The sequence below is a fragment of the Crinia signifera genome, chromosome 2 (genome assembly GCF_055691185.1).
Source record: "Crinia signifera chromosome 2, ASM5569118v1, whole genome shotgun sequence".
NCBI classification, from domain to species: domain Eukaryota; kingdom Metazoa; phylum Chordata; class Amphibia; order Anura; family Myobatrachidae; genus Crinia; species Crinia signifera.
The window spans coordinates 258,093,211-258,118,641 of record NC_139218.1 but is presented as its reverse complement, the minus strand read 5'-3'; the positions used below and the strand labels follow the sequence as shown (position 1 = coordinate 258,118,641).

The 25,431-nt window shown below is 43.2% G+C and overlaps 1 protein-coding gene across 6 annotated transcripts in view; it reads left to right on the top strand.

The window, feature by feature from the left end:
• Positions 1-1,228: 1,228 nt before the first annotated feature.
• TAB3 (TGF-beta activated kinase 1 (MAP3K7) binding protein 3) overlaps positions 1,229-25,431 on the top strand; it is a 59,334-nt gene continuing 35,131 nt past the window's right edge. For 2 of the 6 annotated variants that reach the window (XR_014470469.1, XM_083174348.1), the window contains exon 1: positions 1,232-1,595. The gene's annotated coding sequence lies outside the window, so the exon portion shown is untranslated. Of the gene's footprint in view, positions 1,596-2,728; positions 2,799-25,431 lie in introns of all 6 variants that reach the window. The other 4 variants (XM_083174349.1, XM_083174352.1, XM_083174351.1 and 1 more) reach the window with 4 other exon arrangements.

Here is a 25,431-nt window from a genome sequence, read left to right as displayed (position 1 = left end):
GGAGAGGCTGAGCAGCTCCCTGCACCGCACACACACTGTCCTCCTCCTGCGACCTGCCCCATCTTCCTCATGGACACTTGCGCTGAGGCATGTAGCGCTGTCTGTGAATGCCTGGATGACATGTCATGTCCGGATCCGCCCCCTACACATTGCTCCCTGCGCCTGTCAGCTGTCAATCAAATGATGAACAGGCAGCAGCGCCGCCTCCCCTTCCTTCCCTCTTCTCAGTGTGCTATGCCAGTGCCTCTGCCAGTCCTCAACACTCCGCCCCCTCTATCTCCTCCCCTCTTCTTCCATCTCCTCCTTCTCTTCCCTCCTTTCCCTCCTCAGTCACGAGTGCTGCACATACTTTTTGTACTGCTTTCGGATCGCATCGCACACACATTGCATGCATGCCATGTGATGCGATGAGATCTAGCCCAGATTCTCACAGCGTGTATGGGCACCTTTAGTGCCTGCAACATTTTGCGGACACAGCACTGAGATGGTGTATGCATGCATGTACATGCACCCGAGATCCTCCATAGGATCGCATGTGGCATACACTCCCACAATCGGGCTGCATCTTGTTGCAATGGCAATGTGAAAGGGCGCAAAATGTATGGTTTGCAGGAGGGCGCCGGACACCCTAGCACCGGCCCTGAGGCCCATTAAGACAATAGAACAATTTAAACATGCATTGGATAGACATAAGGATCTGCCGTCACATTTTTGTTTCTAAGAACAGGGCATGGTTTTGTGGGATAGGTTACACAATATTGATTCTATAGGTGTTGTTATTAATCACTTTAACCACTGCTCCCAGGAATAAAGCCTAAGTTCACTTGTAGATCTTGTATTTCCAAAATGAATTTGGTCAACACATCTCCCTTGAGCAAGAGGTATTATGCGGTCATTAGGTCGACCACTATTGGTCAACGGGCATTAAGACAACACATAAAAAAGGTGGACATGCAAAAGGCTGACACGAGCCTTACTCGTTTTTTTTACAATGGAAACCTCACACAGAGGCTGATTCTAAGTTACATGCATAATCCATGAACAGGGCATTTTGTCACTCCTGGAATGGTTCATGTTAGAGGTTATGCTAGAATAAATCTCCCCAGTCCAGAATGCATACTATACTAGCAGGGAAATATTTAAGTATATTTCCTGCGCAAGCACAGCCAGTTTACACAAAACGACCGAGGTGCCAGTGAGAAGAACGAAGATTGAGGAAGGATGGGCACTGTGTGGAGCAGCAACAACAACAACTTCTCGCGATACCAGGCGCGTGTCACCCGCTCACACCCAGCCGCCTCGAGACCGACGGTGTCACGGGACCGGATCCAGGAAGTGAGCCGGGTCTGTGTGCCTCGGACCCACAGCAGCCCATTCCGACAGCGGCTCCTGCCGTACTCTGACCCTGCCGTACAGCGGCCCGGCCGGGCGACGTCGCAAGCTGCCCGGATCGGCATCAGTGCAGTTGTGCGCTGCTGCGCTGCCTGACATGGGGAAGTGACAGCTCTCCGGACGCTGTTACTCGGATACTGACGACCGCTTGGACTTTGACATGGCAGAACAGTGAGTGCGGCGGCCAGGCTTATTCTCTGCAGGTATACCCCCGGCTGCAGCTCAAAACTCACAGTGTGACAATGAGGGGAGGGGGCAGGCAAAGAGGCAGATGAGGTGCTGTGTGGGCAGGTGACAGTGCTCCCCTGGTGTGCCCGGTATACAGAGCTTCATGCATTGCCTATGCTTTCCCATAATGTCCCACGTATTACACGCAGACCGCATTTTATTGGGCAGACTTTCTAGTAATCCTTTTGTCACTATGCTCTCCCATTCCAGGAGTCCTGTATCATGTTAGCATATGGTTTGAAATAAAGACCTATACTTCCAGTGTGACTCCCTGATTAGGTGGAATGCACTAGAAGTAAATAGTACAGGTCCTGAAAAATATTGTTTTAAAATGTATATCCTGAAGTCATTACAAATTACATCATATGTTTTGTAAACATTAACCTCTCATTTGATAACAATCAAATTGGGTATACTTTTATAACAGTAAAGCTAAGTGATGATGATTGGACATTAAAATGCGTAAGGATGCTGATAACTGTTGACTACAGTATATACATTGACACACACCAGGGGGTATAGTTACTAAAGTGTGGGTATTTAGACATGGAGTTGCCCATATCAACCAAAGAGATTCTAATTTATCTTCTAAGTTTTAGACAAATTATAAATAGAATCTGATTGGTTACTATGGCAACAACTGTCTAAAAACCCACATGTTAGTAGATACCGGTATATCCTTAGGACTCCTTCACACATATGCACTGTCAAAAATGTATATGAATAAAACCTATAAAGACTAAAACACGCATTTAACGTATTGCAGTTACAGTATTCCTATGTTTATTAATGGGATTTTAATGAGCTCCAGTTTTAGCAATAATAGCTTTACTATGAGTAGCCCATGTTAATGCATGAAAAATAGTTTTTGCTGTATTCCAAAATTTTAGAGCAAGCGCAGTGGTATAGTTTGGTACTATGGACACTTTATTTTTCCCTATTTCTATGCAGTTTACAGTTATTATTTACATTGTGAAACCATTAGATAAAACCAGAGAGGTGAACGTGCTCTTTGCTTTATTTGTGCTGTCTCTTACCTATATTGTTTCCAAACTTTATCATGAAGTAGCAACGGTTATTAATTGACTTAACTTTGTTCTTTGACCAGGAGTTCCCAACCATGGCCCTAAAGGTACACTAATGGTCCCAGTATATAGGATAGATATACTTGATCACAGGTAACTTAATTACTACCACATTTTTTTGATCGATATCACTACAACCTTAACTGTTAAAGCTGGTTAAACACCTAAAGTTGTATCTGTCTGACTGGTGGGGGAAACAAAAATCTGGTTCTGTATGGTAGAATATGACAATCAGTCATTTGCTCACAAACACTAGAAATCAGACAAAATGATTGCTGGAATATATTTGTCAGACAGATTTAACCAATTTGTCTGAATGACCATTGTCTTTTTTTTCCCCAGTATTAAGGTGCATACACACTAGTCGATTTTTCCCAGCAGGTACGCACAGTGATTATATGAAAATTGCTCAGTGCATACACAATGAGCAATTTTCCACCTTGCCAGTGATTTTTCACAGGGAATGGGTGACTTTCCATAGCGTCCTGCTATGGAAAACAGTCCACCCCGTCTCTCATCTGCTGGTAATACCAGCAGATGAGAGACTGTCGCCGGTGATGATGCTGGAGTGTGCATCAGTGCTCATAGCTTCTCCGTACACACTGGGCAGCTCAAATGACAAAACTGAGCTGCTTTCAGCTCAAAATCGCCCATTGTGTTTGGGCCTTTACGGCGCAAACGGTTGATTGTCATTTGCTCCCATACATTACCTGATTTTTGTTCTTATCAGACAGATTGTTCAGATAAAGTTTTAGGCATATACCCAGCTTTAGTGTGCCTTGAGGATTGTAGTTGGGAAACACTGATAGGTGGATAGTTGATTAGACCCTGAAAAATTTTCAGGAGTGAAAAATGGGGATTTTTTCATTTAAAGAAAAAAAAAGTTTTTATACATGATTTTTTTTGGGGGGTTCTGTTCATTTAGCCCCTGCTTTTTCCTCCCCCAAAATATAAAGCAGCAGGAGATTGCACAGCAATTTGTTGTTTGTTTTCATGCTGATTGCGCTCATTCATTTTGTGTTTAGCTGCACATAGTGGCTAAACCCGACCAAACTAATGGACGGACCACAAAAAGTCCCATTTGCGTTCTCAAACCGATGTCTCTTCGTGAACTTCATTTTGCTACCCCTGTGGGTGTGAGCTGAAATGTCAGTGGCGGCAGCTGGGCACTCCCTTAATGACCTACATTTGAATAGCGCTATTCAAATGTCTCTAGTGTGGTATGAATAAAATTAGCATGCCCCTTCACAGAATAAAAATGACTGATTTTTTTTTTTGCAGCAAACTTTTTTTAAATTACCGTTTCTTTTAAAAGATCACATTCCAGTTCACCTTAAAAAGATGTTGAATGCAAAACGGTGAATCATGGCGAAAATCATGCTGAAAGCAGTTCTCCATCCTAGCATTGAATACACTCTCGGCAAATCCCAGTGAAAACTCCATTGAAATATACCAGTGAATTGCAGCGAGCATGAAACGGAGAACTGCCCGGCATTCACTGTTTGCTTTCGGTGAACATTGAATAGGGTGAATCAGATTTTCAGTGAAAAAGATTCACCGCAAGGATTGAAAACAGCCCAATTCGCCAGAAAAAAAAACGGTGAATCGGGAGCATTGAATACTGCCCATACTGTGTGTTGAAGGGCATTCCATAAGGTGGGTGCTGCCTGACAAATATCCTGCAAGTGTAAGTGGGAGCGAGTAATGAGTGTGGATGAGATGCAGAGAGGTTGGGTAGGGATATATTTTTAAATAAGAGATATGTCGGTGTTGTCAGAGTTATGGCTTTGTATGTAAGTAGAAGTATTTTATATTGAGTGCCTTAATATACAGGCAGATCAGCAGACGATGAACGTCTAGCCAGGAAGAACAGCCTCGCAGCTGCATTCAAAATGGATTTGTAGTGGTGAGAGTCTTTTCTTAGGAAGACCAGTTAGGAGGCCATTGCAATATTCAATGCGTGATATGAGTGCATGGATTAGAGTTTTTGCAGTGTCTTGTGTAAGGTACGGATGAATTTTGGATATGTTTTGGAGATGCATGTAACACGATTTAGAGACAGATTGAATGTGAGGATAATGGATTATGGACCAATGCGGTTTACATACAGTAATGAACATAACATTACCTTTTTATTTGAATGAAAATGAAATGCTATGCAGACTCTGGGCAGTGTTCAATGCTCTTGATTCACCTATTTTATTTTTTTATTAATTTTATTTTTTTCTGTGAAATTATGAATTTCACCGAAAATGATATTCGCTGTATTCAATGATTGCTGCTCGCCAAAAGCGAACAGTTAATGCCGGCCAATTCGCAGTTTGATAGTCGCTGCAATTCACTGGTGTAATTCAATGGGGTTTTAAGGTGCCCATACACGGTCCGTTTAACGGATCCGTTCGGCACTTAATTAGCACGCATCGCATCGGATCGCATGCCTTGTGCATGCACTGCGATCCGATGCGATGTGTAGCTAGTACAAAAAGTATGTGCAGCACATACTTTTTTGTACCGTACTATGTGATGCGCGGGAGCGCGCATCGCATAGTACTGAACGGAGCCGGCAAAAACGGACTGTGTATGGGCTGCATTACTCTAATTCAGCAAAAATGCTAAAATGGAGAACTGCTTTCACCGTGATTTTCGCAGAGTTTCACCGTTTTGCATTCAACATCTTTGATAGGTGAACTGTAATTTGTACTTTTAAAATATTTTTTTTCTATAAATTTTTTTGGTGTCTAAAAATCAGTTTAATTATTGTTCGAAGGATCTTGCTAAATTTATTTCTTTACAAGTAACACACACACACATATATTATTTTTTTTACGGGACGGGTACCCTCTCATTAAATATTCACTGCGCTGGGTCCCGCTCATTACATATGCACGGAGCGGGACCAGCTTAGTGCTCCCAACAGCTTCATTCCGGTGCTCTGTCTCCCCGCCAGTCCACCTTCTCCTCCGCCATCCCCCCTGCTGCTGTGTGCAGCGTGCGGCGCTGGCAGGGAGGCTGCCACCCCTCTGCCTTCCGCTGTCCTCCCTGCTGTGTGCGGCATTTGCCGGGTAAGAACAATTTTGCCATCAGGGTCAGCGAGCCCCTGACAAGTTGAATAAGGAGAAAGGGAGGGCTGGCGGCGGACAGGTAAAGCACGGCGAGCGCAGGAGAAACACATGACAGTGTACACTGCCCCTGCACTCACCGGAGCATTCCATACTCTCCCCTGTATATGTGTAAGTATGCCGTTTTGATAAAGATCAGCTAGTTACGAGAGTACGGGCTATACTCTGAGGTTCCATTATTTTATTTTTTATCCAAGTAACGTGTAATGTAGTACTTGTTGGGACAAACACAAATGCTAGGAAGCGAGATTCGTTGCCTATAGTTATGACTAGAAAACTGCTTGCATTAGACGCAGAGACAAACTCTGATGAATTGCTGTTATTCAGTGAAAGTATAATTGTGTGCTTCTTGGTATTTTAGGTTCCTGGTGTCTTTTGCAATTGCTGAATGGTATTCTGAGGGAGAGGTGAACCCAGTAAAGGCCATTGTTATTTGCTGTTCTTGCATGATTTATTCCAGACATTTTAAATGCTGGGGTCAATTTCACCCAACTGTGCAAACGTAGATTTATTAGTCTGACTCATTTCTAATTATATTGCTCCCCTTCAAATTAAGACGGAGAGGCCACACAAATTACAGTGCATTTGATGTGTAGACCATATGTTCAACACTGTAAAAGAACTTCAAGCAAAATTTGTCTTTTACTGTGTTTGATATTTAATATTAATGACTACATCATCAGTAAGCCATTCATATGATGCTGTCTGTGCAGAAACAGCAGAGCCTACAGCTTGACCTCTTTCACCTGGTACAATGTGCTCCCGGTTTACTAGTTATCTGTCTGTCATGTCACCAATGAAATCCAGTGTTATCAAAACAAGTTAGTTAAATTAATACAACCCGTTTTTTTTTTTATTGTTTAGTTTTTTTGCACTGATCTGACTGATCCATGCAGGCGTTTGCCAAATATGCCAGGAAATTGAAGTGTATTTTCCAGGCGTATTATACCGGCAATTAGCGTCTGTATCCCGCTAATTACCATCTGTATATTACATACGACCGCTTAGTAAATTAGGAATCGCCTTTCCAATGAATGGTGATTCCTAGTCGTATTCTTTTGATGGTGTATACATACGTATTAGTAAATATAAATGTGCCAGGAATACGAATCGACGTAATTTCGGCATAGTTAGTGCCAAATATACGAATACGCCTATTTTAGGCGTATTTTCGTATAGTGTTTGAGGGTGTGAGGCAGTGGGCTATGTATGGAAATATTTAGGTTTTATGGTATTCAGTGTTGCATACATTCTGTTAACAAGTCTGAGAACAGCAAGGGGCATGGGAAATTTCATGAATGGTCTGAAGTAATTGTAATTTTCTAGTGAATTAAGTTATCCATTTATGTATTTATTGAATTTTTTATTTTAAATAGGATACGTTTAGTAACATGTTGGTTAGTCACACTATAAATAATTGTAATTATCTTCCTTTAAAATTGGTGTTAGCTTTTTTTATTTTTTATTCATATGCACCAATTGATAAGAACATTTGCAAATATTAACTTTTCAGCTGTACTCTGATAGAAAAATAAATATTTCTTAATGTAAAAGTTACATATTAATATATAATAGGTTTGACGCTAGGTTGTTTTCTTTTAAAGGACAAAATACACCCTGCCCCTTTCCCGGTGCTCTACCTGCTGTCTTTCTGGCAACTTGTGAATAGATGCCGTGCATTGGGTACTTCGGTAGGTAATGGGCACACCCCTTCAGTGACATAGAGGGGCTTCTACTGCCCCCATAGTGACACTGGTCAGTCCATAACCACGCCCACATCTGATTCTAGTGGGAATGCTATGTCCTAGTCAGAGCTCACACATCTACCTCTTTTGTTCTATCCCTATAATACAACTTGCCAGTCAGCCAACTTTCACTTTTTTTAGTTTAATGCAAATAATATTTCAGGACTTTTTAGAGCAATTTTCCTCAAGGTGGGTTCACATCTGAACGTCAGTGTGGCAATGCGATGTAACAGTATATTGCTTAGCCCAGTGGTTCCCAAACTTTTTTGAATCACGGCACCCTAGAGCATCAAAATATTTTCAAGGCACCCCTAGGCCAAATGCTTCTTATCGAGAAATTCGGAAAAAAAATATTAAATTAAGTGCATTGTGTTTATATGTCACAGTTATCTGGTGAGGGACAGGATTTGCTGTTTGTCCACATATATTATGATTGGCATCCACAAGCACTGGTTTTGCCTGGTACATTGCACATAAATAATATGAATTGATCCTGGTCCACCAACCCAAGGCACCCCTGCAAGTGTCCTGAGGCACCCAGTTTGGGAACCACTGGCTTAGCCATACACCCTACACGATCCACTGTGCATTGTTGAAAAATATGGTTAAATGCATAATGTTACAACTCATGCCAGGAACACAGTGGTAGGATAATGGGACAATTTTACAATTCATAGTGTCAAATTATGTAGAGTTTAATATGATTTCCCGCTCCTGCGGGTTGCATACGACCTCCACTGTGTGGCCACGATGTATGGTCAATTAGACGATCTTGTGTGCGATTTGCTGCACATTGTATAGTGTGTAAGGCCATCTGGACAATCACATGATCTGTCTATCTGATTTGGCCTCTTAACACGTCACCTCCATGCCAGTGATTATTCTATTGTGTGTACAGGAGTAAAAGCTAACTTTTTTTTTTATGATCAAAAAAAAGTACAGATGTGTCCACGTACATCTATCCTCCATGCGCTAAAAGTCATATTAAACCTTGCACATGATCACTGTGTGACTCTGTAGTGCTGGACATCTTTTTTGAATATAAGACCAGTCACCCCAGTGTATACACGGCATCTACATCATCTGTGGAATCGTCTCATGTGCTGTGCAGCACATAGGTTAATTGGATGGATTTTAGGGTACACACTTTACAATGGTCTTTGCAATCTGTATTGTATGGTTTATACCCAGCTGTAGACTTGATACCTGTTTGCATCAACTTTTCTGCGCTATACTAGGGTGAGGTATGTACGTTCATGCTACCTGGAGTCACCCTGAATGCTACTACGTTCATATTGTAGGCATGTATGATGTCAACATTTTGAATATAGTGTGCAACATTACATTTGTTGATATTCTGAATGTCTACTCCATAATGTATTTATTTACCAAAACCCACAAACTATTCTAATGTATTTAATGATTTTCCAGTGTATGTGAATGGGCCTCACAATTCAGTATATTAGCACTGTAGCAACTCCTGTTTGGGAACATTGCAGTTTTATGAACTGTTAAAGCAGCAGTTCTCATACTGAGGGTCTTGACCATTTCAGCATGGGGTCGCAACTCCATGTACCTCATGGTCAGGTTGTTGACTTCTCTGTTCAGTCAGTGATGCAAGGAGTCTGAAATATCAGTTGACTTTTCTGTTACTTCAGAGTCATCCCTGGCTTAAGCTCCATATTCAATAGACAATAAGGGGCACCGCCGATATAGTTTTTTTTCTTTGGCAGTGCCACTGGTCAAACTAGATATTGGTAACATATCGTTCAGTTGTGTCACCCGAATCCGCTAATGCAGGTCGTTGCGCGCATAGCCAAAGTTGACCTACAGCCGACATGGTGGACTTGTATTGGGATCGTTAATGACATGGAGCATCTTTTTAAACAATCTCATTCTAAAGGGCCCTTCTAAGCGATATCTTTTAAATAATTGCCTACTGTGTATGGAGCTTGATCTGAGGAGACATCAGGCAGGCTTCCTGACATCCTCTGCCTCCCCCTGTCATTCACTACCTCTCTGCCTTTCCCAAAACCTTCACAACAGGTATAAGCTTTAATATTTGCAAGAATATATTAAAAATTGCAGGGCACGGAGTCCTAAGGAAGTTGTCTCTACATTTGTATAAGAAATGAAGTGATTGTATTACTGGTCACTTCACTTCTGTTTTTTGATTTCGCAATTCCATGCATGTGCAGCCTGCTGAAATCATGTGTGGCGGTGATTTGCTGGTGTCCTGTAATAATTTTTAATGTCTGATTGAGTCCCAGAGCAAAATAGTTTTGGAACCCCTTGTTTAAAGCTTTGAGCTACTACAAATTCACTGGCATGTGAAGAATTCATTGTAGACTAAGAACACCTCCCATGTATTCTAAAGGCCCCCTTACATTAGAATGATTTTGCCCAATTTTGATGTTTCGGGACGATATATCGTCTGAAAAGTGCCACATCGTCGGATAAGATCCTCTAGGTTGGTCGGACCGCACCTGTGATTTGTCGGAATCTGATGTAATCGGATGGAAAATGGAGTGCTTTTGGCGCATGCGATGTATCTTATGCAATATATTGCAGAAAGTATAGTACACATGCAATTTGGCCAGATAAATCTCAATTTATTGGACCAAATTGCATGCACAAAATTACACCAAAGTACCAAATTGGATGCAATCACTCCCGGAAAGGTCCAGGGGAGTTCAAGGGAATTTGCAGCCAATTTCAGCATCATCGTTCTAATGTAAGGTGCACTTAAGCCTTGGTTGGACAGTCAAGCTAATATGGTTAAACTAATTACCATCCCATCAACATAACGTAATGTCAACACCAGTCACCTGCTGGAATGAAGCAACATTGAAGTGCTCCATTGGGTGCTATCTTAATGGCTGCCAGTGCCCATAACACTTGTACTGTAGCCCTGTACTTACCAGTGTGATGGATAAAAGCATGTCCAGGCTGGAGCTCACATCACACGCACTCCCCTAAAGATCTCAGGAAAGCCTAGCGTTTTCCTAGGCACACCTGCGTTTTTCTTAGCCCTCCCACTAATAGCCAGTTTCCACCGCCAGTGCCTATTTCATGTCAATCACTTTGCTAATGAATAGAAAAAGTAGCAGGGCTTTGTTGCAGGATGGCCTCTTGTATGCGTACCGAGGGCCGCACACTTGCACAGTGTATTGATAATCAATGAGGTCTGAATTGGGCCCATGGTTTCGGATTGCAGCAGTCCCTCCGGGTTAAACCACACCACACTTTGTGTGCCTTATTAGTCTGGAACTGTGGCACAAGCTGAAATTAAGGCCCTTATTCATATCTGTTGGGTCCTCCATGCACTACGCTCACCATGCTTTAGGCTCGGTGCCTCACTTCGCTCCCGCCACGCCCTAGTGGATGTAGGGCATGAAATACCACCTGTTGGTACACTTTGGGTCTAAAAACAGTAAAAAAAAAAAAAAAATGTCGGCCTTAAGTCTTGTCGACCATCATGCTGGTGACCCAATGATCGTGTCTCTCCCAGTGACCGTGGTCATTCTTCTATTTTTAAATGTTTCTAGTGGCAGTAGGGCTGTAGTGGCAGTAGTACTTTAATAAAGGAGCTACAGTACCAAATGTTAACACCCTCAGTGCCACACTCAGCCACATGTCTGCGGTCCTCATCTTGTTTTTCCATTTCAGCCATTTCAGAAAATCGCTTTCTTAAAAGAAGGGTAGGTGTGATTGTTGCCATCAAGTATGTTTGTGTATTGTGTTTAAGTGGGAAGGGCAGCAAGCTTTTATGTGAGGTTTCCCAGATATTGAAGCAATCAGTGTGAACTATTTTTAGATATGGGTCTGGGTGTGTCTTAAATTCCTCTTCTAGCATTACAATAACTTTATTCTCTAGTAATGTTATATCTAGTTTGTTCATTTTTTTTTGTTTGTTCATTAAATATAAATGATAAAAAAAAGTCATGCTTTACTAATTTGAGGTCAAGAAACAGGTTACCTTAGCGCTGACAGCGATAATACAAGGTAGTTACAATCAAAATGGTACGACGGCCCTGCTTACAATCTATAGGGATGGTTTCAGAATGGTTTTATTAGCTATAACACTACTTATGTGCTATATGCACTTCCTGAGCCAATTTACCATTAATCTGGAGGGCTCTGTCAGTTTCCACCTAGAGATGCCAATCCCGGGCCAAAAAATACGCACCCACTTCCCTAATATCGGCCATCCTTCATATTTACTTACAAGGGCAGGCGGTGTGGCCAGTGAATTTGTAAGGCTTCTACTTGACCTTGCAGCTAGCCGGTTCCCTGTGTCTAAAGGTTTGGCTGTGTTGCTGACCAAATTATGGATCATGCTAAATTGGGCGTTCAACTTGTTGCAGTTTTGTACTGTGCATGGCTTTAAAAAAAGTAAACCTTCTATATGCTGGTGTGGTACGTGTGCCACTTTACACTTATCTAGAGGCAGAATAGATGAGCATGAAAGTACAGTAAGGGCTTGTTTGGTTCATTTCAGATTAATGCAGATCTGCATAGAGGTGCAGATACATCTGTCGCTTGTGAGGCTGATGGAAATACATTGACAGCTGCTAGCTGTACAGTAGAAATGAAACAATGAGATTGGCGCTGCTCTGAAGTGGGTGAGGGGGGTAACAGAAATCCTGATGCGATTGGAATATTAACTAATGTGTGTTAATAGGGCACCTGACACTCTCATACATATAATGGACTGCAAATGATAAATGAGGTATTTATGAAGTGCTTTATTGTGTGGATCATACAATGAGTATTTAAAATAACGGTGGCTCTCGAATGCTCAGTCTTAATGCAATGGCGTGTGCCCACTCTGGGAAGTAAGGAATATGTGGGGAAGGTGCTGTGTTGAGGGAGGCTGGCGTCCCGACCTCCCCCAGTGCACAGAACACTTTCCGAACTCACAGTTTGTATGAAAGATGGTCCCACGCCGAGTATCCGTCCCCCGTAGCCGCTTCCCCTTTTGGGGTCCCGCGGGATCTCTTCTGATGTTATTGATTTCCCTCCGGTGGTGGCTTGCCGGTGGCTGTGCCGGCTTCAGGGAGGCACGGGTGTGGGAAATGTCCGGTGTGACAGCGTGGCTGCTGTACGACCACTGCGCGATGCTGACACCGCTGCTGTGCGGCGTTCAGCAGCACACAGCCGCGCTAGTCTCTGTGGCTGCAATGTCCTTCCTGGGTGCCGCAGCAGAAGCAGGGGCTGCCTGTGTCCCTTCTGCCGCGGTTGGATAGAAGTTCGTTCCCGCCGCAGCGTGTGTGGTGCCGCTGCTAGCGTGCAAGCTTGGGCATATAAGTGGATGGGTCCAACGCGTTTCGATCCCTATTGGGATCTTTTTCAAGGATGCACTTGTCTGTCAGTGTCCGTCTTTTGAAGCACCCGCCAGTCCTCTGATAGGTCACATGTCCATGACGTGCTCTCACGCCATTGGTTGGGGGCCTGGTCTATGTAAATGATACTTGATTCACTGTATCTATCTACGGAATTGCTGCAGAGGTTTCAACAAATTGTCTTTTAAGGTCTAAATGGAAGTAATGGTATCTAAAGCTTTATTGTGATACGTTGTGATGCATTTAAGGGAGCTACTTCAATGCTGTTGTACTTTATTAGATAAGAAGACGTTCTTTGTGTAAGGAATAATGAAATCTAATAAAGAAATTTCTAGCATAATTATAAAATGGAGTGTGTGGAGGATGATTCTGGTTGATACTGGTACGTGAAGCGTTATTAGACAGAAGGTCTATAGTCGTATGAGTCCAAGCATTGTTTATCAAGATTGTGTTGCTTAACTACCTGGGTTCATTTATAACGTGGAAGATAGGAAGCCTACCCAAGGGAAGTCCAGAAATGTCCTCTCTTATTAGGATAATGAATTAATGGTCGTGGTTTATCGCATGATTGAAGCTACATTAAAATCCACATTCAACCCCCTGGGTTCAAGGGTTTTGAGTGTGTAGATCCACTTAATCTCTTCCCTGTCTAGTGTTCTCAGGAAATCACCTCCCCTCCAATTTTTTGCGATTTTACAGATGATGAGAAATGACAAAGTGGTGGGGTCCTGCTCGTGCTCTTTCATGTAGTGGGCAGACAGGCTATGTTGGTCATAACCTTTTTTGATATTTCTAATGTGCTCCGCTAATCGGATTTTGAATGGCCGAATTGTCCGGCCCACATATTGTAAGCCGCACGGACAAGATAGGAGATATACAACACCCTTGGTGCTACACGTGAGTTCTTCTTTAACACGGTAGGTGCGTTGAGTGGAATGTGAGGTAAAACTGTCTGTTCTCCGATCAGCGGTCCTGCTACATGTTCTGCATCCCATACAGTTCCCACATCTGTAGAAGCCTGGTCTGATGTCCGTCAGTCTAGTTTGAATAAGGGAGGTAGGTGCAATGTGGTTCCTAACTAACTTGTTTTTTAGGTCGGGGGCCTTCCGGTAAACTACCCGGGGTCTGTCTGGAAGTATCTTGCTTAGTGTATCGTCCTTCAAAAGTGTCCCCCAATGTTTATTGATAATTTGTTTGATGTGTCCTGCGGCTTCACTGTACCTGGTGATGAAGTAGACTTCATTTTTATCAGTCTCCGTAGTTGTCTTGGTCTTTGTTACCAAAAGTTCCTGTCTATCTCTCTGTGCTACCATATGGAATGCCTCCTCTAGTTGTTTAGGGCAATAATTCTTATCCAGTAATTGTCTGGTCAGGTTATTGCTCTGTTCCGTGAATGTCTCTGTTCTAGAACAATTGCGCCTGATTCTGGTGTATTGTCCCATTGGTATGCTGGCGAGCCAATTCCTATGGTGTCCACTTTCTGAAAGGATAAAGCTGTTCACATCTACTGACTTATAATGGGTCTTAGTCTCTATTTTGTTGTTTTCTATGTATATAACAAGGTCGAGAAACTCTACCCTGTCTTTGCTGTAGTGTGATGTCAGTTTGATGCTTCTGTTGTTACTGTTTAAATGTTTTAGGAAATCCTGTAGTGTTTCCTCGGAGCCCTGCCAGATGAAAATGATGTCATCTATGTATCGGCGCCACAGGCGCAAATTCGCCCCAAATTGATGACCTTGCCATACCTCTTCTTCCTCCCAAGCGCTCATGAAGAGGTTGGCATAACTTGGGGCGAATTTGCTGCCCATGGCAGTCCCTGTGCGCTGTACATAAAACTGGTTGTCAAACCAGAAGTAATTGTGGTGTAAAATGTATTCTATTGATTTGACTATGAAATTTCGCTGTATAGGTGACAAGGTGTTGTCCTTTGAGAGGAAATGATCAGTACTGTGGGTCCCAACCTGATGATCTATGATGGTATATAGTGATGATACATCACTCGTAACTAACCACATTTGATCATTCCATTCTATCTCTTGTAGTGCTTGTATGGTGTGTGTGGTGTCCCTCAAATAAGCGGGTTGTCCCTGGACTATCGGTTGCAGAAAATGATCAATGTACTGTGACAAGTTGCTAGCGAGTGAACCTATCCCTGATACTATCGGGCGCCCTGGTGGGTTTATGGGATCTTTATGTACCTTGGGCAAATGGTAAAATACCGGGATGACTGGGTTTTTTTGGGTCAAAAAACTGTGTTCCTGTTTGTTAAGTATACCTAACGCAAGTCCTTCATTCAGTATGCTCTCTAACTCTTTTTTGTAGGGCATGGTGGGGTCTGAGTTTAATGGAGTATATGTGTGGGAATCATTAAGTAAATTGTATGCTTCCTTGATGTATTTGGAGGTGTCCATGATAACGATACCACCCCCTTTGTCCGCTGGCTTGATGCAGATGTCACGATTATCTTTCAACTGGTTGAGTGCTGCTATTTCTAATTTTGTCAGATTACCCCTTTTGCCTGTGTTCTCCTTTATTCTGTCAAGGTCATCTGTTACCAATTTTTCAAAAGTCTGTATAATGTGTCCTTGGCAGTGAGATGGATTGAACGTGGATTTTGGCCTCAGGTCCGTATGTTTGTACCTATCAGGGGTCTTTGTGTTCATTACAATGGGGTTTTGTGCAAAATATTTTTTTAGAGTGAGTTTTCTTGTGAAGCTCCTTATGGCTGTACAGTAGCTAGCCATTGCTGATTGCAGAATCACCAATAAAGCTTTCTTCATTACATGACTCAATATTACATGTTTTTTGATGGGATTAAATCCAGGATTCCGACTGTCGGAGTGCCCCGATAGACGGAATCCCAGACAGTTTCAACGGCTTTCCGACAACAACTCGATAGTCGGTATTCAATGTTTCGAGTGTCGTAATGTCTGTGGATTGTCGAGAAAAAGGTGCTGTTTGTCTAAATTCGGCTGCAGTTTCGACAATCCAAAGCCATTTCTGACGATACAGACTTGCCTTCACAGGGAGGCAAGTGTGTAGCAAGCGAGTCCTGGCTGGGAATGAATACTGAACTGTCGATATTTCCAAGGTTGGAAAGTAACATCCCTCATAGGCTACTGGTGCAGAGCTATATGGTATATGGGTGCTATTGTGCAGCTTTTTATTGGTTATGTTTCTAGCTGAGAACAGGACTATGCATTCTGTAGTGCTGCTGCAGTGGGCCCAGAGCATTCCAAGCATTCGGCCTGTGCAGTCACCTGGTGCATCCCAAGGACACTCTGGGCAGTGCTGTAATCTGTGTTTTCACTTTCAAACGAGAACTAATTGTACATCACACCAGGAACATTAAAGAAAATCACATATTGGGCAGTATTTTAGTGCACAGCAGAGAATCCTGTTTTGGATTTGCTGTGCACTCGCCGTGCTTCCCCCCCCCATCCTCCCTGTCCGCCACCAGCCCTCCCTCTCACCCTATTTAATTCATCCAAACTTGTGAAATATGGTGCACACAGCCAGCAGGGTGGATGGCGGTGACAGGGAGGGGGAATGACCAATGCGGGATCCAGCAGCCGCTGGGCTTCTCGCAGACCTCCTGCTCCCCTGGCATTGAGCATAGCCCCTGGCAGAGAGCTGTCACAGCCACCAGCATCCCTGATACTGTCTGCCCGAGAGCTGACGTCCCCCGCATCCCCCCCATTGGCGCTGCTCAGCTGGCTGCAGGCACAGCAGTTCGCTGAGAAAAAAAATAGTAGTTTATTTATAAATTGGCACAAAGTGTCCGCAATGCCGTACATAGCAAACAAAAAACAAATTACAAGGTAACGTACAGGGTGTGTGGATAAAATACAGCATAAATAGGGGTATAGCTGGTAGAACTAAAATCAGCATCAGTTCTGAAGTAGGTGTCGAGGAGACTGAAGATGAAGTAGAGGAAGGGAAGAACAGGGTAGGAGCACTGGTGAGGTAGAGAGGTAGGGCGAGTACGTGAGGAAGGAGGGCCCTACTTATAAGAGTTAAAAGACTAAAAGGAGGTCGGTAGGCGAACGAAAAACAATAGGATAAGTATGAACGGATGGAGGAGTAGGGTAGGCAGGATAGGAGGAGGAGAGATAGGCTAGTCAGAAGAAGTGGGTTTTGAGGGAGCATTTCAAGGAGGTAAGGGAATAGGAAAGCCTGATGGGTGGCGGGAGGTTGTTCCAGTGCAGGGGGGCAGTGCGAGAGAAGTCTTGGACACGGGAGTGGGAGGAGGTGATTAGGTGAGAGGTCAGGCAGCGGAGCGAAGAGGACGGGAGGAAGTGTGGATAGAGATCAGTGAAGAGCGGTGGAGGAGGAGAGAGCTTTGTAGGTGGTGGTGAGGAGTTTAAAGAGAACTCTGAAAGGAATGGGGAGCCAGTGAAGAGATAGACAGAGGGGGGAGGCGGAGGTAGATCGGCGGGAGAGGAAGATGAGCCTAGCAGCGGCGTTAAGAATGGTTTGGAGGGGGGCAAGGCGGGCGAGAGGTAGCCCGGAGAGAAGGATTGTGCAGTAGTCAAGGCAGGAGAAGACAAGAGAGTGAATGAGAATTTTGGTCGCGTCAGTGGAGAGGAATTGTCTGATGCACGAAATATTACTGTGGCGCTTGTAAAGAAATAAAATAAGCAAGATCCTTAATAAATAAACTGACTTGTAGACACCAAAAAGTTAATAAAAAACATTTATTTTATAAGTACGAATTTCAGTTCACCTAAAAAAGATGTTGAAAGCAGAACGGCGAACTTCACCAAAAACAAAGTTAACACATTTCTCCATTTTGGCAAACTGTGCTGAATTTCCCATTGAAAATCAAAAGCGAATAGTGGCGACAGCATTTGCTGTTCGTTGAATACGAAAAATTTGCAGTATCGCCAAAAAACAGCCCTGTTCGCCGAAAAAAAGTGGTGAATCAAGAGCATTGAATACTGCCCATTAAGTGTTATGATATAATGCAGTTTAAACATACCTTTTGCTTAACTTGAAAGGTAAAGTGAAATTTAAAATTGCGCTGTTTTGAAGTTCGTTTTCAGTTAATGAAATGGGTATCCTAAATTATATGGCAGTGAAATCTATCATTCAAAATGTCTTAAGCTTGAGGCCCCCATTTATCATTGATCGCATTTACAATGCGATCTGGGCGGAATATTACCGCCCAGGATCACATTGTAAAATGCGATCATTTTGCCCCAATGTATCAACTGCCACGGTGCAGGGACAGGGCTCCGAAAGGGCTCAGGCAGTGCGATATGTAGCCATAGGCTACAATGGGCTATCGCCATATCAGAATAGCGATAGCCCAGGGCTGCGATGCTGGGCTGCCCGATGTTGATACATCGGGCAGCTTCGCATCCCCCATAGAAACCTATGGGGGATGCGGCTGGCGGCGCTGCAAGGGGGGAATCGCAGAAGGGATCAGAGATTCCTGCTGCGGTTCCCTTTAATACATTTAGGTGATACTTAATATTTGCGGTTAACGCCGCAAATATTGCTTGATAAATGGGCCCCCGAGTACTTTAAGCTTTATGATTAAACATATAGTGTTGGTTTTTTTTCTTTTTCTTTTTTTTTCAGAAGCTCCTCGGAAATGCAAATTATTTTAATGTAACAGGGAGTTTTTTTTATATTATTATATAAAAATTCCATAGCAGCATTGGTATGTTAAACAGAATGAAAAAAAAAAAAATTAAACTCTATTGTGAATTTTTAAAACCAGATCAGTCCAACATTGAGCAAGGTGAAGGTGCATATACACTATACAACATGCTCCGTGATTTCCACGGAACTACCAGGCAAATGATATAGTGCATACACACTGACCAATATTCGTTATTGTGCATATCCTTAATGATTATCATATAGTGTGTACGCACCTTTACCCATAAATTAAATAAATATGTGAAGTGACCATTTCGCATGTGATTTATGTCCAGTGGACAAAATAGTTTTTTTGAAGGCAGCATTTTAGGGTTATATATGTGCAATAACAAGAAAACATCTTAAAGATGTCCATACATTAATGCGATTTTTCATTTGATTTTGACCCATAAATGGCAAGAAATGTGGCAAATTGTTTTGATGCGTGGGTCCGTGCGCTTTGCATATGAGATTGGACGGCATGTACTATAGATCTGTCTTATCCACAGGATCACATGTGATATATCATATACAAAAGGACTGCATATGATATTTCGCATGTGATCAAGCTGACGGTTCACTTATCCCCCCCCCCCCCTTTTTTTTTTTTTTAGCATTTTAAAATGGTTAGAGATGCGGTGTGAAAGCGCCAGTCTGCATTTACCCGTTACAAATAACCAGTATTTGCAAATGGTTAAAAAGCAGAGTCTGAGCTGTTTTTTTATGCAGTGTGAACGACTCTGAACTGGTATTTAGGACTCTGGCAGCAGTGAGCACTGAGCTGGTCCCGCTCAGTGCATATATAATGAGCAGGACCCAGCGCAGTGCTGGCTAAAACTGTGCTCGAGTACTACTAACCTTTTCCATTTTCTAGACCACCTAGTTTGATGCACAGGTGTAGGCCTTTCTAAATCACATTTTCAAAAATGTGCTGCATTAATTCCTAACTAACACATTCTACATTGCCACAAGTGGTATGGAAAACTGTTTGTAGATCTCGATGACCGGTTTGGCCATCCCTGGTCTAGAGCATACAGTGATAGGCCATAACCTGGTTGGTACATGACTGGGACCAGGAAATTAGAACAAAAAGCATAGTATTAGACCAAGATAATTAAGGAAATTAATATCTAAAGTCAAAGTGTTCAAGAGACCCTGATGTTAAAACTGGGTGCTCCCATAAATGTATATTTTGGTCACAAAAATCAGGTCATATATGGAAGCAAAGGTACTTGTTTCCTATCTGGGCGCCCAGGTTTTCTACGTACGGCACCGTAATGAAATCGGATCGCATCGCATCGTACACATACACGATATTGAACGATGCGATGCGATGCGATCCGATTCGATTTCCCATAGGAAACAATGTTAAATGGCTCAATTTAGCCAAATTCTCATAGGAACAATAGTAAATGGGCCAAAAACACCCCTGAACATTGAAATGTCCCCCCAAAAGTAGTTGACGCCACCCCGCCATCAACGTGAACCCGAAGCGTGGCGAGCGCAGCGAGCCCGCGAGGGGCGGCGGTACGCGTCCTCCGACCTTTTCATGCCCTACTATCCACGTCGGCGTGGAGTGAGAATAGAATAGTGTGGTGAGCGCAGCGAGCCACCGAGCCCGAAGCGTGGCGAGCGCATGCGGATACCTTCACAGTTATACGCGTCCCCTCGCGGGCTTCCCAGGTGTCCATGGCGACGCGGACACCTGGGAAGCCCGCGAAGGGACGCGTTTACCTGTGAAGGTATCCGCGTCCCCTCGCGGGGCTCGCTGCGCTCGCCACGCTTCGGGCTCGGTGGCTCGCTGCGCTCGCCACACTATTCTATTCTCACTCCACGCCGACGTGGATAGTAGGGCATGAAAAGGTCGGAGGACGCGTACCGCCGCCCCTCGCGGGCTCGCTGCGCTCGCCACGCTTCGGGTTCACGTTGATGGCGGGGTGGCGTCAACTACTTTTAGGGGGACATTTCAATGTTCAGGGGTGTTTTTGGTCCATTTACTATTGTTCCTATGATAATTTGGCTAAATTGAGCCATTTAACATTGTTTCCTATGGGAAATCGGATCGCATCGCATCGCATCGTTCAATATCGTGTATGTGTACGATGCGATGCGATCCGATTTCTCTACGGAGAATAGCATGGTGCGCAATTAACTTAGCGGGCGCCCAGATAGGAAACAAGTACCGAAGCAAATGACCACAATTTGCTCCCACATGCTGACTAAAGACAATAGTGGTTTGGACAAATTGGTTAAATCCATTTGTTTTAACACAATTATTCAAACCATGGTTTTTATATGTAATCTGGCATTTGGGAACAAATGATTGTCATTTGCTTCCATACATTACCAGATTTTTGTTCTCACCAGTTTAAGTTTGGGGTACATTTACTAAAATGGAATATCTATTGAAGATGGTATGTTGCCCATAGCAACCAATCAGATTCTACTTATTTAGCATATTTTTAGAAAATAATAGATAGAATCTGATTGCTTTGGGCAACATCCCATCTGAAATAGAACTCCCATGTTAGTACATTTAGCGCTTTGAGTACGTTGGTAGAAGGCTATATAAAAAGTGCTTGCATGACACAACCTTGTTCTAATTTCCTGGTCCCAGTCATGTACCAACCAAGTTATGGCCTATCTCTGTATGCTCTAGACCAGGGATGGCCAAACCGGTCATCAATATCTACAAACAGTTTTCCATACCACTTGTGGCAATGTAGAATGTGTTAGGAATTACTGCAGCACATTTTTGAAAATATTATTCACAGAAGGATAGTAGATAAGTGGAATAGGCTCCCATCAGAGGTGGGAGAGGCAAATACAGTAGAGCAATTTAAACATGCTTGGGATAGGCAAATTGATATCCTTACAAAAAAAATAAGGATCAAATATGGTTTGAGGTAACATGTTAAAAAAAAGGGGCAGACTAGATGGGCCAAGTGGTTCTTATCTGCCATCAAATTCTATGTTTCTAGGTTACCTCATCCAGCCTTCAAAACTTTTAAAGCTACTCCATTCTTTACTCTACTTGAGATATTTATCTGGAATTATTTCACTGTTGTCCACCTCTCAGATCACCAATAAGCACCAGCATTATCTCCTCCCTTGTGAGATTTTCCTTTGAAAAAATAAGGCTTCCCAGTTCATGAGATGACTTCACATATTTTTCTTCCTTTTATTTTTGTCTACAGTATTTCATTCATTGGTTTGATCCATAGGTGCCTCTTTGTATGTTGGCTAGATATGATAAGCATTTCTGCATAAAACTTAAAAGTTGCCTGTCTGAGCACACTTTAATAGAGTATGTTCTAAGAATACAATTTGATCAGTCATGCCTTGAGATCACTTTGTCCCTTTTAAGCCTTCTCTTTCCTGTGCCCTGCATCTTGTATTTCAGAAGGCTTTTTACAGTATAATGGAATGTGTCTCCTCTCTTACTAGGAAACCTCAAACAAGTAACACATTCCTTTATCTACAAATAGACTATGGCACCAGTTCAACCAGGGAAATATAGAGAGAAGTAAAGTTAGTGATAAAGAGATAAGCCCGTAATCTTCATAGCAGACATTTTTCAAATTACTAGAATTACTCAGTCGTTTATTTCCTTGAACTTTTTGAAATGCTTCCTTGAACTTTGTTGGTGTTAGTCCCAATTATAATATAGGATGATGGCCCTGTACACACTGTTTCTGGCTTTCGCTTTGCATCATTGTTGTCATTGAAGAATGTGCTACTGAAAGCCTTTTAAAAGTAAACACATGTTACTAATGGTGTGTACACACAGTGAGATTCCTTTGCTTTTCTACTAAAATTCGATTGCTATGCAATCTTTGCTAACTCGTTTTATTTACATACAATTTATACTATCTACATTCAAACTGCACTATATAGTCATTGCTGCACTGTCTATTTGGCTTTACGATTTCAACTGAACGGGAGTGCTCATTGGCATCAAATCGGGATAGAAAGCGTAAAAACGTGTTCGATCTCCAGTCAATGTCTATGCGAACCCAATTCGATTTTGACTACCGTATTTATCGGCGTATAACACGCACAGGCGTATAACACGCATCTTCATTTTAAGAGGGAAATTTCAGGAAAAAAATTTAAATTTCTAAACAAAAACTTTAATTTTATCTGTTAAATTGTTAGTTCGTTGTTGCGCCGTACACAAAACCCCACTTTACTTCACTACTTTACTTGTACCTGACGGGTACAAGTTCTCCTACCTCAGACAGCGAACTCTCGCAGTGCAGAGCGTTGCCGTGGTTACGCTCCGACGGCCGCGAGAATTAGACGTGAGGAAGGCGCGGCTTGCCGTTGCCTACTGATTGCCTCACACTCCACACGCTGCTACTGATCCACGCTGCTGTGCGGTATGTACGGAATATTACCGGTATATCGGCGGTGTATATGGTAAAAACATGGCTTCTTAACATTATATCGGCGTATAACACGCATACATCATTTGCCCCCTATTTTCAGGGGAAAAAAAGTGCGTGTTATACGCCGATAAATACGGTATATGGTCAAAATCGAATGTCAAATTGTAATGTGTGTACACAGCATAAGATTTGTATTTGTTTTGAACTAGCGATCCTTTTCTAAACAAATGTTGGTACTTGTGTATTTTGGCGGCGCCCCCGATGTCCGTCGTACGACGAACAGATCGCATGCCATGCACCCGATGGCATACGATGCGACGCGATTTTGAGCCCCTATACGACCAAAAATCGTATAAGCACCCTAAAGGGTGCTTTTGAGCACCCAAATGGGTGCTTACAATGTTAAATGCACCCCCACGCCACCCCCCCACTATAAACGTGAACCCGAAGCGTGGCGAGCGCAGCGAGCCCGTGAGGGGCGGCGGTACGCGTCCTACGACCTTTTCATACCCCCACTATCCACGTCTTACCGTGGAGTTGAGAATAGAATAGTGTGGCGAGCCACCGAGCCCGAAGCGTGGCGAGCGGACGCGGATACCTTCACAGGTAAACGCGTCTCTTCGCGGGCTTCACAGGTATCCGCGTCCCCTCGCGGGGCTCGCTGCGCTCGCCACACTATTCTATTCTCAACTCCACGCCGACATGGATAGTGGGGGTATGAAAAGGTCGTAGGACGCGTACCGCGGGCTCGCTACGCTCGCCACGCTTCGGGTTCACGTTTATAGTGGGGGGGTGGCGTGGGGGTGCATTTAACATTGTAAGCACCCATTTGGGTGCTTAACATTGTATAAGCACCCATTAGGGTGCTTATATAATGTTTAATCGCATCGCATCGTATGGCATTGTATGCCATGTACAATGGCATACAATTTCAAAATTGTATGCCATCATTCACTATCGTACGATATCGCATACCATCGTATGCGTTATGGTATGCGATGCGATGGGCGCCGCCAAAATACACAAGTACCCAAATGTTTAATGCCCTGATAACATTACAGGTAACCTACCCCTAAGTTTCTGGGGAGGTTGGAGGAGCAGGTGCAGGTAACTGTTGAGGTTGGATGGGAATGTTGAGTTCCACAGTATGGAGGCAAATCTATCTAGCCATATCTTTTTACTGGGCTGGATAGTGGCAACACTTTGAAGCAGGTGATAAAGTAATAAAGAAGATTTTTTTTTTTTTCAATTGCCAAACATTTGTGTCTCAGCTGGTGTCTGAGTGTTAAAACGCATCTAAAATGAATTTCACACTATCAAAGTCAAAAGCTTCCAGGACCTTGGGCAGCCTCTAGTCTTCTGGACATTCACTGAAGATTTCCATTACACAATCATGTATATGCACATTGTGTTCATTACTCTCATGCTTCGTGTGTGTGTGTGGGTGTGTGTGTGTGTGTGTGTGTGTGTGTCAATAGACAAATTTTAAAGAATAGTTTTCAAGGAACAATTTTATTTGCCCTGGGTGCCATCAACTCTAGTAACACCTCTGATGCCCTGCTTGTCTCAGTTTCACTCTTCATAATTTGTCCTTATCACATGCAGTTCTTGCCTCACAATCTTATTTATTTATTTATTTATAGTTTCTTATATAGCGCAGCAGATTCCGTTGCGCTTTACAATAGTAGACCATGATAAGACAAACTGGGCAACAACAGACAGACTTGGAGGTAGGAGGGCCCTGCTGCAAGCTTACAATCTATATCTTATGGGTGGACATGATCATTCCTGCTCCTGCGTCTAATTCTATCATAAATAAATGGTTCACATGAGATGGCAGAATTTGAACATACATTACAGAGCATTAATTGTGTTTACTAGTTGACATTTTAGATATCAAGTATCCATTTTCTGACATGCCAGGGGCCCTTATCAGGGTGGTAAGTTTTGCCTGCGGCAGGCAGACTTGTTTAAATCACTGACAAAACTAATCAGTAGCTGCGATCACTACAGTTAATGCGCCCATACACTAGTCTGGCCTTTCCTAAGGACGGGTCACACCAGTTTGCCCTTGAGACCCCTTGGAGCTCCCCAGGAGGCTCGATTACAATTTGGTGCTTGTTGTGCCATTTTTACATGCAATAAATTGTATGCGATTCATTGCGTGTAATATGCCCTGGGTAGCTGCAGCAGTAGTGGGGGGCAGGCAGCGAGGTCCGGGCGGCGGAGTGGAAAGCGCTGCTGAATTTGAAAACATATTTTGGAAAGACTGCCCGGACTCTGGCTGAATTCTCTCAGCCAATCAGCGTCCAGCCAGTCTTATAAAAATATTTATTCAAATTCACCAGCACTTACTACCCCGCCACCAGGCAAATACCGTTACAAGCTCCCAGCCACTGCTGCCTACCCTCCAACGCACGGACCCTGCCGACTGGACCACGCTGCTGCACATAGGTTATGGATTGGACCGACAGATC